Source organism: Oncorhynchus clarkii, chromosome 2 (genome assembly GCF_045791955.1).
Source record: "Oncorhynchus clarkii lewisi isolate Uvic-CL-2024 chromosome 2, UVic_Ocla_1.0, whole genome shotgun sequence".
NCBI lineage: Eukaryota > Metazoa > Chordata > Actinopteri > Salmoniformes > Salmonidae > Oncorhynchus > Oncorhynchus clarkii.
In genome coordinates this window covers 75,365,863-75,379,539 of record NC_092148.1, presented here as the reverse complement: position 1 = coordinate 75,379,539, position 13,677 = coordinate 75,365,863, and the positions used below count along the sequence as shown (strand labels likewise).

Here is a 13,677-nt window from a genome sequence, read left to right as displayed (position 1 = left end):
GGGGGTATGGTGAGAGACACAGATCAATTATCCCTTCCAGGAATGGAATGAAAAGACTCCAGCTCAGATAGTTATTATGCTTCCCTCGAAAGCTGTCTGTTGTCTTCAGTGATAGCTAGGTGGGATACTGTAGCTCTAAGGCAAACCGCATTCATTCATATATTTTTAATCAACAGTATTTCAGAATTGGATTAAACAGTAGAAGTAGGATTGCATGTGACATACATAATAAAACTGATTCAAGGACTTAAGTCAACACCATTTATTCAAAGTAAATGTGAATATAAGCTAAAAACCATAGAAAATGGACATTGGCAGTCGTTTTTTCCTTAATGTACATGTGCATGACTTAAAAGCTCACCACTTAAATCCCCAGTAATAAGGTATCTATTGAAGATGAAACAGATTTCTCAGTTTTCAAACCCTTCTCTTCATGTAGTATGTACAAAGAGTTGACCATAGTATCTGCATTGTACAGTAAATACCATATTACCACCCACCACTAGTTAACGCTAATGCATCACGTTTCTCTTTCTCATTCTGCTCTTGTCTCCGGTTGTGTCGTGTGATTTATGAATCACAAAAGGTGTTTTTTACATAAGGCAAATCTCTCTCACCTTGAGACAACTAATTGTGCATACTGTCTTCATTATTGAAGGGAGTGGGACACTCTCCTGCTGAATTAGCCAATGAGCCATGTAAACATAATTTCCCTCTTTGGATGGCACGGCCCAGCTGTCCATCCAAGTACCCCTTTGGTAGTTTGGTGTCTTTTCTTCATCTATTAGAAATATCTCATGTAGCATTGGCAACTACGAGTACAAAGTTATCCACACAGTATATAAGTCGTTCAAAAAGCCATTATAGAAAACGTCAACGACCCCAACATGTTAATATGATTGAGAACAACCTAAACACACACTTATGCACACACCAAAAGGTTTTGTGTAAGATTCTGATTGGCTGATCTCTCAATACTCTACCCTCAATAGTGGCATCATCATGGGCTAACTCCTCATCATGACATCATCATGGGCCTCTTCTTCCTACAACTCCCATCAGACCTTCAACCAGTGCTGGAAGGAGGGCGAGCCCATCTGCAGCTCCACGAAGAACACTTGATGGTGGTGCTTCCACATGACGAAGGCCCCCAAGGCACATACTACAGCTTCAGGGTGCCAGTGACCTCTCCGCAGTTGCTGACCTCAGCGTAGGGGAAGGTCCTGGGAATAGGGTCGTGGGGGTTCAGGGTGCACACGCAGTCGTCGCCCACCTCCAGGCAGCTGAAGCTGTTGGTCTGGGCGTAGTGGTGGCCAAAGAAGGCCATGACCAGGGATGAGAGGACCAGGCCCATGGCGCACAGGATAAAGTACAGCAACTGGAGGGGGAGAGGAGAAGAGGTGAGCTAGTTTAGTATAGCATAGAATATCTAAGCATAGTGGGGATTCCAGGACCGGGGATACATTTTTAGAGGGAGGTCATTATTAATCCTGAAGGACAACAGCAGGGTCATGTTCTGCAGGCATGCAATGAAATTACTTGAAATAGAGGACAGACTACAAATGACAACACTGTTTCAAAGCATTTTCCCTGTTGGAGCCTATTAAACATGACTCTAGTTGTCTATACTAAGACAACTGGAGTTTTATGCCTTTACGCTACTTACTGTAATACATTTAAATGACTGAATGACAGCAAAAAAATCTCATGGAATCTGATCTTTTTACTTCTGATTTATGTGGAATTCAAAAGTCAAAAGATTAGATACCATGTGTTTTTTTTAATTTTTTTTACTGTTTACACATTAGGGAAAATATTAGATGGGTATCAGATATGCAAATAAATGGCAAAATATCTGAATTGGGCTGCCTGTGTAAAAGTCACACCAATCAGTAATTGAATGTGTTACAGTAAGCTGAGTGAAGACATACAACTCCAGTTGTCTTTTCCCTTATGTGTAAACAGCAGGAAAACACATGGAATATGTTCTTTTGACTTTCGACTTATACCACCTCTATATGTGGATCTGAATCCTGAAACAAACCTGATGATTCATATGCGACGCTCTGATCATTATTTTGCTTTGCTCATGACCTACCATTTCCATGACAACCACCCCAATATTTACAGGAACAGTGACTAAAAATGAGCATTCCATCCGTGTGCTACTTCAGATGCTACATCAGTGTGAATGCGCAAGTTTGATGTGGGTCACATGTAAAAGTGTAGACAGAAAAGAAATTGGGATATGGAGAACAACATCTGATTTGGATTTTTAGGGTGGCTGTGTAAACACAGCCTTAGTGAACAAGGTATGCCCACTCTCTAGCCATATCCAAATAGGTTTGTCTGCTAACAATTATCTCCTCGCACAGCGGCCAATAAATACCTGCAGGTCTTGGCTATCGGCCAGAGGTAGAACCTGACCCTGAGAGACGTAGCAGGGCTGTCTTAAAGGGGCACTTCACCACTTTATAACCTCGTTCATTATGTCCAGCAGAACCATACCAGTGTGTATATATTTTAAAACGGCAATATTTTACATGTCAAAAAGATACAAAGAAAGTGACCCCCTTTGATGTTATTGGGAGTTATTTTCAAAATAATTGCGTTATTTTCACACAAAACGTTCCAGTTGGAAGTATCCCTTTAATGGAGGACTGACTGCTGAAAGTAGTGTCCATGTGAGAATCCCCTGCAGCTCCCATCCACTGTACCTTTATCCACATGTTGTGTGGGTATGTACACATTATGTAAATTATGTCTAAAAATACAGCTTGATAATGTGTGAGAGGGGCTTTGCGTGGTTTATGTAATTGGAGTGTACAATCCCAATAACACTAGCCCTTCATCTAAATCCACAGGTTACGTAACATAGCCCTGATTCGCTCAGTATTTGTTTTCCGGTACACGCCGCTTATGTCATGTTTGATGCTTGCTTAATTTGAAATGGTGTTTATGTTTATTTAAAACAACTGTGAAATATGGAGAATTAAAGTACATCATGAGATGTATTGTACTGTGCTGAACCAAAGTGTGCTAGAAGCACTTCACAAAGCCTTCTCTATAGCTGTACTCACGTGTTATGTTAGGCTAGGATCTTTAGGAAGATGTGAAGAAGGTGAAAATGGCGACAATTTTTTGTTGCATACATTTACACCACGGAATGTAGATTGTATTACTTTTTTTAATGTATTGTTCAGTTTCTACACGTTATAGGACTACTTCTACATACATTTTGAGTGGAGGAAGTCCATCTGTGAAAATGTTATATTTGGACGATGCTCCCCATTCTGGCATCTCTGAACTGCCTCCCAGTCTCACTCAGAACTGAATTCAAAACTCTCCTGCTGACATTCCAGTCCATCCATGGCAATGCCCCGCCATAAGAAGTGTTGACATGCTGCATGCACTGAGGTGTCTGTATAAACTACTAGCACACAGCTATGCACACCCATGCATACCCCACAAGACATGCCACCAAAGGTCTCTTCACAATCCCCAAATTAAGAACAGACTATGGGAAGGTACAGTACTACATAGAGCCATGGCTACATGGAACTTTATTCCACATCAGGTAACTGATGCAAGCAGTAGAATCCCATTTTAAACATAAAAATACACCTTATGGAACAGCAGGGACTGTGAAGAGACACATAAACATGATAAGACATGCACTCTACACACACGTACACATGTATGTTGTATTGTAGATATGTGATAGTAGAGTAGTGGCCTGAGGGAACACAATGTGTTCATGTAAAATGTTTAATTGTTTAGAACTGCCTTAATGTTGCTAGACCCCAGGAAGAGTAGCTGCTGCCTTGGCAGGAACTAACGGGGATCCTTAATAAACCCCAGGAAGAGTAGCTGCTGCTTTGGCAGGAACTAACGGGGATCCTTAATAAACCCCAGGAAGAGTAGCTGCTGCCTTGGCAGGAACTAACGGGGATCCTTAATAAACCCCAGGAAGAGTAGCTGCTGCTTTGGCAGGAACTAACGGGGATCCTTAATAAACCCCAGGAAGAGTAGCTGCTGCTTTGGCAGGAACTAACGGGGATCCTTAATAAACCCCAGGAAGAGTAGCTGCTGCTTTGGCAGGAACTAACGGGGATCCTTAATAAACCCCAGGAAGAGTAGCTGCTGCTTTGGCAGGAACTAATGGGGATCCTTAATAAACCCCAGGAAGAGTAGCTGCTGCTTTGGCAGGAACTAACGGGGATCCTTAATAAACCCCAGGAAGAGTAGCTGCTGCTTTGGCAGGAACTAACAGGGATCCTTAATAAACCCCAGGAAGAGTAGCTGCTGCTTTGGCAGGAACTAACGGGGATCCTTAATAAACCCCAGGAAGAGTAGCTGCTGCTTTGGCAGGAACTAACGGGGATCCTTAATAAACCCCAGGAAGAGTAGCTGCTGCTTTGGCAGGAACTAACGGGGATCCTTAATAAACCCCAGGAAGAGTAGCTGCTGCTTTGGCAGGAACTAACGGGGATCCTTAATAAACCCCAGGAAGAGTAGCTGCTGCTTTGGCAGGAACTAACGGGGATCCTTAATAATTACAAATACCTCAAATAACTGCTGCTATCCCATAATCTCACCGCAACCTCAGATTGCATGATCGCCTACTCCTCCACATCTCCAGGAACAAGCTCTGCTCCATGGGGGATTGGGCTTTCTGCTCGACCGCCCCCGCACCTCTGAAATGCTCTCCTGGAATAACAACTAGAATAACATAGAACACAGCGGAAAATGTATTTAGTGAGGGTCATTCTCTAAATGATATGCTTTGCAAAATATACTTGTATACTTTAAGTTAATCATTCTTTAATGTTTGCTTTAAAAATACAAAGACTGCTTTAAGGGAAAGGGAAAGGGGGATACCTAGTCAGTTGTACAACTGAATGCATTCAACTGAAATGTGTCTTCTGCATTTAACCCAACCCCTCAATCAGAGAGGTGCGGAGGGCTGCCTTAAACAACAGCCACGTCTTCGGCGCCCGGGGAACAGTGGGTAACAGCCTTGCTCAGTGTCAAGACATAAGGGGTCATGCATGCTCATGAAAGTCTTACATTGCATTATTATGCATTATTCCTGCATGCTTTAAGTAAATAGTTACCAGTACATGATCACTGCTTTTTTATTTTTTGAATGGCATATGTGTTATTGGGAAACTGAATTTATTCGGATCTGATCAACACCAAGTGTTGCCATGGTGCTCTAAACCACACACACGCAAACCTCTTATCTTATTTGCTGCTGAGAGGGGCCTCTTCAACCCTCTTCAAGCTGTTCATCCCAAGTTCACTATTAATATTCTGCACTTTCAGCATCAGCTTGTCAGCTGATAACATTCTTACTGCTATGGCAAAACAGTTTTCCTCCTCTCTTGCAATGACACACACCCTCTCTCAGAGCATATTAGAGTCTTGTGACTAACATGCAGCATCTAATTGAATTATTTTAAGAGGTGAGGAATCAGAATTCTCTTGAAGGATCTTGGTGAACTCAGTGTTTTTCACCGGGCCGTAGAACTCAGAATGGATGTTCCCTGTGTGTACTAAGACTTCCGATTGCACACATCTGTACACACTGTAATTAGGCTATATGGGAAGCTGAGAGAAAACATGTTTTTCTCCTGTACAGAGATGCAACTGTGAAGTATCTCACGTGGACAACGTGATTTTGTTAAAGAAATGCTAATGTTCACCACTAGAAAGTCAATGCTATAGATAGTAGAGAAAAACACATAGTCAGACCCCTGTGTTATCATTAGTAGGCCTCTATAGCCTTGCGTTCATTATTGTAGTTTCTATAGAGTAAAATATGATTTGTTGTAGCATGAGAATATTCCAAATTCAATATAGAAATGCTGTATCTTATGTAACTTGTATTACTCCTAAGCAGAACTTCAGTGGAAATCCTGACGACATGTTGATACAATGTTGCAACATAAGGTAAAGTGTTACCGTCTATTGTTTTCAGTATTATTTGCTTTATTTATCTGAAGACATTAGCTAACTGTAGGATTGAGGTAATGAAGCTAAGAGCCATAACACTGACTGCCATTCTAGACTTGTTGTTTTCTCAACAAGCCAAGTACTTTTACTTTTACAAGGCCAAAGTCTTGCCATGATTACAGTTGGGGGAAGTTTGAAACTTGTTACAGCCCTTTAAGCCAGTATACTGCTTCTACGAGATAGATCTAATCAACAGTCAGCGAGTGAGGGAGCAAATGTGAAAATAACATCAAGCTAATTGCTAGTAGTCAAAATGTTTACATTTAGAATGTCACCCAATGTGTTCAATGAGACTGAGGGGAACTTTCCCTTTTAAACACTGAGATTCTAACAGCTATAGAAAAGGCAGTAAAGCATGATAACCCTAATTTTGACTTTAGATGGAGATCATGTAAGGTGACGTGTGAATAGAGAGATGAGACTAGACTGATAAGGAGGCGTTCACTGTATGTGTACATGTATGTGTACATGCAGTAAGGTGGAAATACAACAGGGACAAAGTGACAAGTCTATGCAGAAGGACATACGGCGTACAAACTGAAGAGGTAGCAATTAGTAATGTACAAGAGGGCCATGCAAATGTGTTGAGACATATGGAGATGAGGAGATATGTACATATGTCTGTGTGCTAGAGTCATACAGATGTGTTTATATACATCATTAGGCCATGCATGCAGTGAAGGTAGAAGAGAAGTCAATTTGGCTTCATTCCAGGGGATGAGGCGGTACAACCAGTGTCCATGCATCTATTGTAGATGAAGTGCATGGTAGGCACAGTAGTTAGAGGATCTGGAAAGGTGTCCATGACATACAGTCCAGCAGTGAGGTGAGGCTGGACAGAGGCAGCAACCGTAGTGGCCAAACTGAGTGTCTATGCATGTAGATACACAAGGTTGCATTGACAGTGGTAGACCTGATCACCGACGACGATGAGACAGCCTATAGGGAGGTCAGAGATCTGGCAGTGTGGTGCCAGGACAACAACCTCTCCCTCAACGTCAGCAAGACAAAGGCGCTGATCGTGAACTACAGGAAAAGGAGGGCCGAGCAGGCCCCTCTCCACATCGACAGGGCTGTAGTGGAGCGGCTCTAGAGCTTTTTGTTCCTCTGTGTCCACATCACTAAGGATCTATCATGGTCCACACACACCAACATACGACAACGCCTCTTTCCCCTCAGCAGGCTGAAAAGATTTGGCATGGGCCCTCAGATCCTCAAAATGTTCTACAGCTGCACAATTGAGAGCATAATGACTGGCTGCATCACCTCTTGGTATGGCAACTGCTTGGCACCCGACCGACCACAAGGCGTTACAGAGGGTAATGTTGACGGCCCAGTACATCACTGAGGTCGAGTTCCCTGCCATCCAGAACTTCTACACCGGGCGGTGTCAGAAAACAGCCCTAAAAATGTTCAGACTCGAGCCATCCAAGTCATAGACTGTTCTCTCTGCTACCGCATGGCAAGCAATACCGATGCACCAAGTCTGGAACAACAGGACCCTGAACAGCTTCTACACCAAGCCATAATCTTACTAAATAGTTTGTTTACCAAATAACTGCCCGGACGATCTGCATTGACCTTTTTTGCACTAACGTTTTTGACTCATCACATACACTGCTGCTACTGTTTATTATATATCCTATTGCCTAGTCACTTTATTCCTAGTTATATGTACATATCGACCTCAATTACCTCGTACCCCTGCACATCAACTAGGTACTAGTCACCCCATAGATATATCCAAGTCATTGTTACTAATTGCGTATTTATTATGAAGTGTCATTACTTTTCTATTATTTCTCTTTTATTTCTCTCTTCATTGTTGGGAAGGGCCCGTAAGCAAGCATTTCACTGTTAGTCTATACCTGCTGTTTACAAAGCGTGTGACAAATTAAATTTGATTTGATTTGTTAGACGATGAGGATGAGGATCCATGCAGTCATGTAGTGAGGTCAGATGGACATGGGGACCAGAGAAAGATAAGGTATAGGCCCATGCAGCTACAACAGTGGCACTATGCCATATTGAGTGAACATGCATACAGACGGACGAGGCAGGTCCATGCTTACAAGGATGCCAGCCAAGTGTGGGGTCTCCCTGGCCAGGAGCGAGGGGCTGATTGTGACCATGGGGAAGGCCATGGCTGTGATGGCCACCCTCAGCAGCAACTGTAGCAGGGCGATGAGTAGGGGGAAGTGATAGCCACAGCACTTGTGGGAGTTCTCGGGCGCTGGGCCTCCATCCTCGGCCTTCACCTCTTTCTTCTCCTCTGATGGGGGGTGCTCCTCTGCTCTTCTCTCTTCCTCCGGATCCCTTCTTCCCTTCTCCCATTCTTCACCTTCTGTCAGGGAGATGCGACAAGCACTTCTTCTTCAGCTTCACGGGAGGTGGTTTTCTCTCTTTTCTTTCCCGTTCATTTGTTTGTCAGTCTCTTACTGTCGTGCTGTCTGTTGGGTGTGCTGCCTGCCGCGCCCCGCGTTCCCTTCCTCTTCCTGCTCAGGGTTCCTCTCAGCATAAGCCCAGCTCTGCTGCTAGGCTATTTGGAACCAGAGAAGACTTTGAACTAACATTTAGAGCAGATTCCTGGAGCGGCTCTGGCGCCACTTAGCAGAGCAGCAGCACATTGAAGGAAAATAAGAGGAGGGGGGGGAGACCAAGGGGGACTCCAACACATGACCAGAAGCACTGATGTGATCAGACATCAGTTACATAGAAAATAAAACTAAATCATGTTTGCTGTAATCGGAAATAGAAAGCAATTAGCAGTTAGGGGTTAAAGAAAGATTGGCCCAGAAAAGTCAGCCACGTCATTCTCCAATGAGAGCGATTGGATCACTGTTGTCAACACCATTACACGCACAGTTGGGCCAAGTGGTGGAAGCCAAAGTCACATGATTTACTGGAAGAAGTAATGTGATCAGGAGACATGTGAGGGCATTACTGTAGCTCTGATTCTCTATTAAAATGATCAGAACGTGGATTAATTAGTCCAATTACAGTTCAGTCTCAATGGTATAAGGAATTTTGGGGTGTTTTATTCCAAATAAATAGCAATGCCAAAGTAATGGAATTAGTCATTACATTATTATATGGATTCAGAGCAACATTTAAAATTAAAGGAAATAATTAAATGCACAACCTCTAAATTGTCAGATCTTTCATAACCTTACTTATGAATAGATTTTACAAGTCCTTATCTGTCTTGAGACAAGCATTTTTTTGAACATTTAGATTATTTAATTTAATTTATATTGACAGAGGGGCACAAAAAAAACAAGGAAGTCACATTAACCCTCTGCCCCCCCCACCCTCCCCCCCGTACACACTCAGTTATGAAATTAAACAAACAAAAGAGAAAAGAGCAGGATGCTAATCCTTTACCATTATTCCCTCCCTCCCTCAGACCGTGCCCCTCCCCCCCACACACACAAATTCAATAAGGTACAGAAGAACCGCAAGAAAGTTTAGTAGCCCCTCCCACCCCCCCCCCCCCCCCCCCCCCCCCCCCCCCCCCACAGGACCACTAAACCCAGAGGCCCCTCCCACAAAACATCCACTGAATTTTTCAAATAGTTTTTGCTGAGGCCTATTTTTTTTCCATTAATCGCAGCCCAATATATTATTTTATATTCATCCAATGTCTGCCGTGTTTTGGGATGGTGTGATGACATTGCTGCTCCCTGTGCACACTGACTGCTAGTGTGCATGTGAAGTTGGGCCGTGTAAACAGGATGCAACCTGGAGGCGGCCCATTTTATACCTCAATGCTTTTGCCACGTGGCTCTGTTTATTACGATTCTGAGACAGTCAAAATACTGTTAGACAATGTTGTATGCATGATTGAAGAAATCAAAGTATATTTTAGTATTAAGCATCTGGTTGTCCTGAGGTGTAATGGATCATGATGAATGGATATCAAAACTGTCAAGCAAATTGATGTTCAGTGACTATACCAATAATGTCTGCTAATGTGGGTTGTCTGCTAAAATGGCAAATGGTCAAATGCATAAAACGTTGTTAATATTAAGACACGATCACTGAAAGTAAATAATTAGAAAGATTAAGTAAACGTAATGTTTAATAAGAGTTTGGAATCAATATAATTGAATTGGATCTAAGCCATGTTTTTATGTTGGACTTAATATATTAGTGTTTGTAAAACACAAAAAGTTTAATATATTATGCATAAAAATACCTCATGCTGGAAATATTCAAAAGTTTATATTTGCCTAATATTTGCCTAATCTGTTAAAAGTAGAACTAGCACAATATTTTATTTTCAGTGAATATGCTCTCAGACGTTGAGCAGCAAGCAAGCCTGCAGGACTCCTCTGCTCTCTCTCCAGGGGTTCCTAGTGTTGGTACACTGGTTCTACACTAGTCGAACAGGGAGGTTGGCAAGTGGTGTGGTGTGAGACTGACAGTCCCCTGCATGCCTGTCACCATATTGCTTTTGGCCACCTGAGTGTAGCATATGGCTTCATCTGTCACAACAACCACTCTGCAGCATGATCTGTAGTACTGGTAATGAGAACCAATATTATTAGGGCCAGACATCATGTGACAGGGCCAGGAAAAACTCTCGGCCCTAAAGCCTATTAATGGAGTCCTCTATTTGTATCTGGTCAGGTTACATGGTAACCTGGAAATATCCTATGACCCTCAGTATTATCACAGCAAACAATTTCAATCTGCTTTGACTGACCTTCATGTCTTAAAGTAATGATGGACTCTTTGCTTATTTGAGCTGGTCTTACCATAATATGGACTTGGTCTTTTACCAAATAGGGCTATCTTCTGTATACCACACCTGCCTTGTCACAACACAACTGATTGGCTCAAACGCATTAAGATGGAAAGAAATTCCACAAATGAACTTTTAACAAGGTATACCTGTTAATTGAAATGCATTCCAGGTGACTACCTCATGAAGCTGGTTGAGAGAATGCCAAGAGTGTGCAAAACTGTCATCAAGGCAAACGGTGGCTACTTTAAAGAATCTAAAATGTAAAATATATTTGATTTTTTAAACACTTTGTTGGTTACTACAGGATTCCATATGTGTTATTTCATAGTTTTGATATCTTCACTACTATCCTACAATGTAGAAAATAGTAAAATAAAGAAAAACCCTTGAATGAGGTAGATGTGTCCAAATTTTTGACTGGTACTATACATACATACATACATACAGTTGAAGTCGGAAGTTTGCATACACTTAGGTTGGAGTCATTAAAACTAGTTTTTCAACCACGCCACACATTTTTCCAACAATTGTTTACAGACAGATTATTTCACTTATAATTCACTGTGTCACAATTCCAGTGGGTCAGAAGTTCACATACACTAAATTGACTGTGCCTTTAAACAGCTTGGGAAATTCCAGAAATTGATGTCATGGCTTTAGAAGCATCTGATAGGCTAAGTGACATAATTTGAGTCAATTGGAAGTGTACCTGTGGATGTATTTCAAGGCCTACCTTCAAACTCAGTGCCTCTTTGCTTGACATCAAAAGAAATCAGACAAATCAGACGTTTGACTGGTACTGTAAGTATTCACACCCATGAGTCAATACTTTGTAGAAGCACCTTTGGTGGCAATTACAGCTTTGAGTAGTCTTGGGTATGTCTGTATGAGCTTTGCACATCTGGATTTGGGGCTTTTCTCTTATTCTGCCTTGCAGATTTTCTCAAGCTCTGTTAAATTAGATGGGGAACAGCAATCTTCAAGTCTTTCCACAGATTTTCAATGGGATTCAAGTCTGGGTTTTGGCTGGGCCATTCAAGCACATTCTTGTTCTGAAGCTATTCGACTGTTGCTTTTGCAATATGTTTGGGATTAGTGTCCTGTTGGAATGTAAATCTTCGCACCAGTCTAAGGTTGTTTGCACTCGGAAGCAGGTTCTCATCAAGGATTTGCCTGTATTTGGCTCCATTCATTGTTCCCTCTACGCTTACCAGTCTCCCAGTCCCTGCCACTGAAAAGCATTCCCATAGCATGATGCTGTTACCACCATTCTTCACGGTAGGGATGGTTTTATACGAGTGATGAGCTATGCCTGATATTCTCCAGACATAGTGCTTTGCATTCAGGCCAGAGAGCTCAATTTTATCTAATCTGATCACAGAATCTTTTGCCTTAGGCTCTCAGTCTTTCTCAGACATCATTACTCAGAGCTTTCTCAGTCATCATTATTTTGGATTCATTCATGATTATACATAATCACGGTAGCATCCACATTAATGAAGAAGTGTTCAGAAACATCTTCTATTCTTATTTACAATAAAAGGGACTCCAAAATAGCACAATACATTATTCACCATTCAGTTCCTATTGGGCAAACAAAATTATGAAACGCAACCAAATAAAACTGCAAATGCATCCAACAAGTTTGTAGAGTCACAAGCTTGATGTAGTCATTGCATGCTAGGAATATAGGATCAAATACTAAACTTTTGACTACTTGAATACACATACTGTATAAGTGAATTTGTCCAAATACTTGACACCTTCAAAGGAGGGGACTAGATACGTAGTGCATTCATTTGCATTTGCATTCATTTCTAAGCAGTATACAGATATGTATGAAAATACTGTGAGCGGTAATTTAGCAAGTTGACTTTGAAAAGGTTAAAGGAGGAGACTTGACTTCCAGGATCCAGTCAAAGTTGTAATACAGAGCTTTGGGGTACTTTATTTAACCTTTATTTAACTAGGCAAGTCAGTTAAGAACAAATGTATATTTTCAATGACGGCCTAGGAACAGTGGGACAACTGTCTTGTTTAGGGGCAGAACAACAGATTTTTACGTTGTCAGCTCGGGGATTCAATCTTGCAACCTTTCGGTTACAAGTCCAAGTCCACTAGGCTACCTGCCGCTCCAAGTGGTCATGTGAAAATACAAAAGATTATAGCATCAGAGGATAAAAAAGCCAAGGCCAATGGTATGGTGGTGTAGCATGGCTAAAAAGGCATGTCTCAAAGGGCAAATTATTCCTCAACATTATATAGTCATTTTGAATTATGTATACATGAATCGTTACAGACATTGGTTGATATGAACCTGATCAAATTTAACTGAACAGTGAGACATCTGCTACTTTGGGTACAGAGCGTGAAATTCAGCAGTTAAGCAAGTTAAAGATTGTATTTTTAGTTCCTGAGACCTACATAGATAAATAGAAAACACTGGACTTTTACTTCAGACCTTTTTAAGTTATGTGTAAGCAAGAGCAGGCTAATTAATCATATTATGATTATAAGCAAACATATATGGAATTGATTTAAAAAACACTACATCCACCAATGTTTTACTTTTGTGTGATTTCATCAGAAATGATAGCTTATGGGTTCCTTCATGTGGTGTAAAATATTACTGTTCTCAGATTTTATATTCACAGATTTTAGATGTGTATAAAAATGTGTTTTTTTGCATAACGCTATACAGTGGGGGGAAAAAGTATTTAGTCAACCACCAATTGTGCAAGTTCTCCCACTTAAAAAGATGAGAGAGGCCTGTAATTGTCATCATAGGTACACTTCAAATATGACAGACATAATGAGAAAAAAAAATCCAGAAAATAACATTGTAGGATTTTTAATTAATTTATTTGCAAATTATGGTGGAAAATAAGTATTCGGTCACCTACAAACAA

The 13,677-nt window shown here is 41.4% G+C and overlaps 1 protein-coding gene and 1 pseudogene across 1 annotated transcript in view; one reads left to right on the top strand and one right to left on the bottom strand.

Moving 5' to 3' along the window:
* LOC139373668 (inositol 1,4,5-trisphosphate-gated calcium channel ITPR2-like) overlaps positions 1-1,234 on the top strand; it is a 173,009-nt gene extending 171,775 nt beyond the window's left edge. The window contains exon 58 of the mRNA XM_071114505.1: positions 993-1,234. The gene's annotated coding sequence lies outside the window, so the exon portion shown is untranslated. The remainder of the gene's footprint in view (positions 1-992) is intronic.
* Positions 1,059-8,536, bottom strand: LOC139378100 (sarcospan-like; annotated as a pseudogene).
* Positions 8,537-13,677: the final 5,141 nt, after the last annotated feature.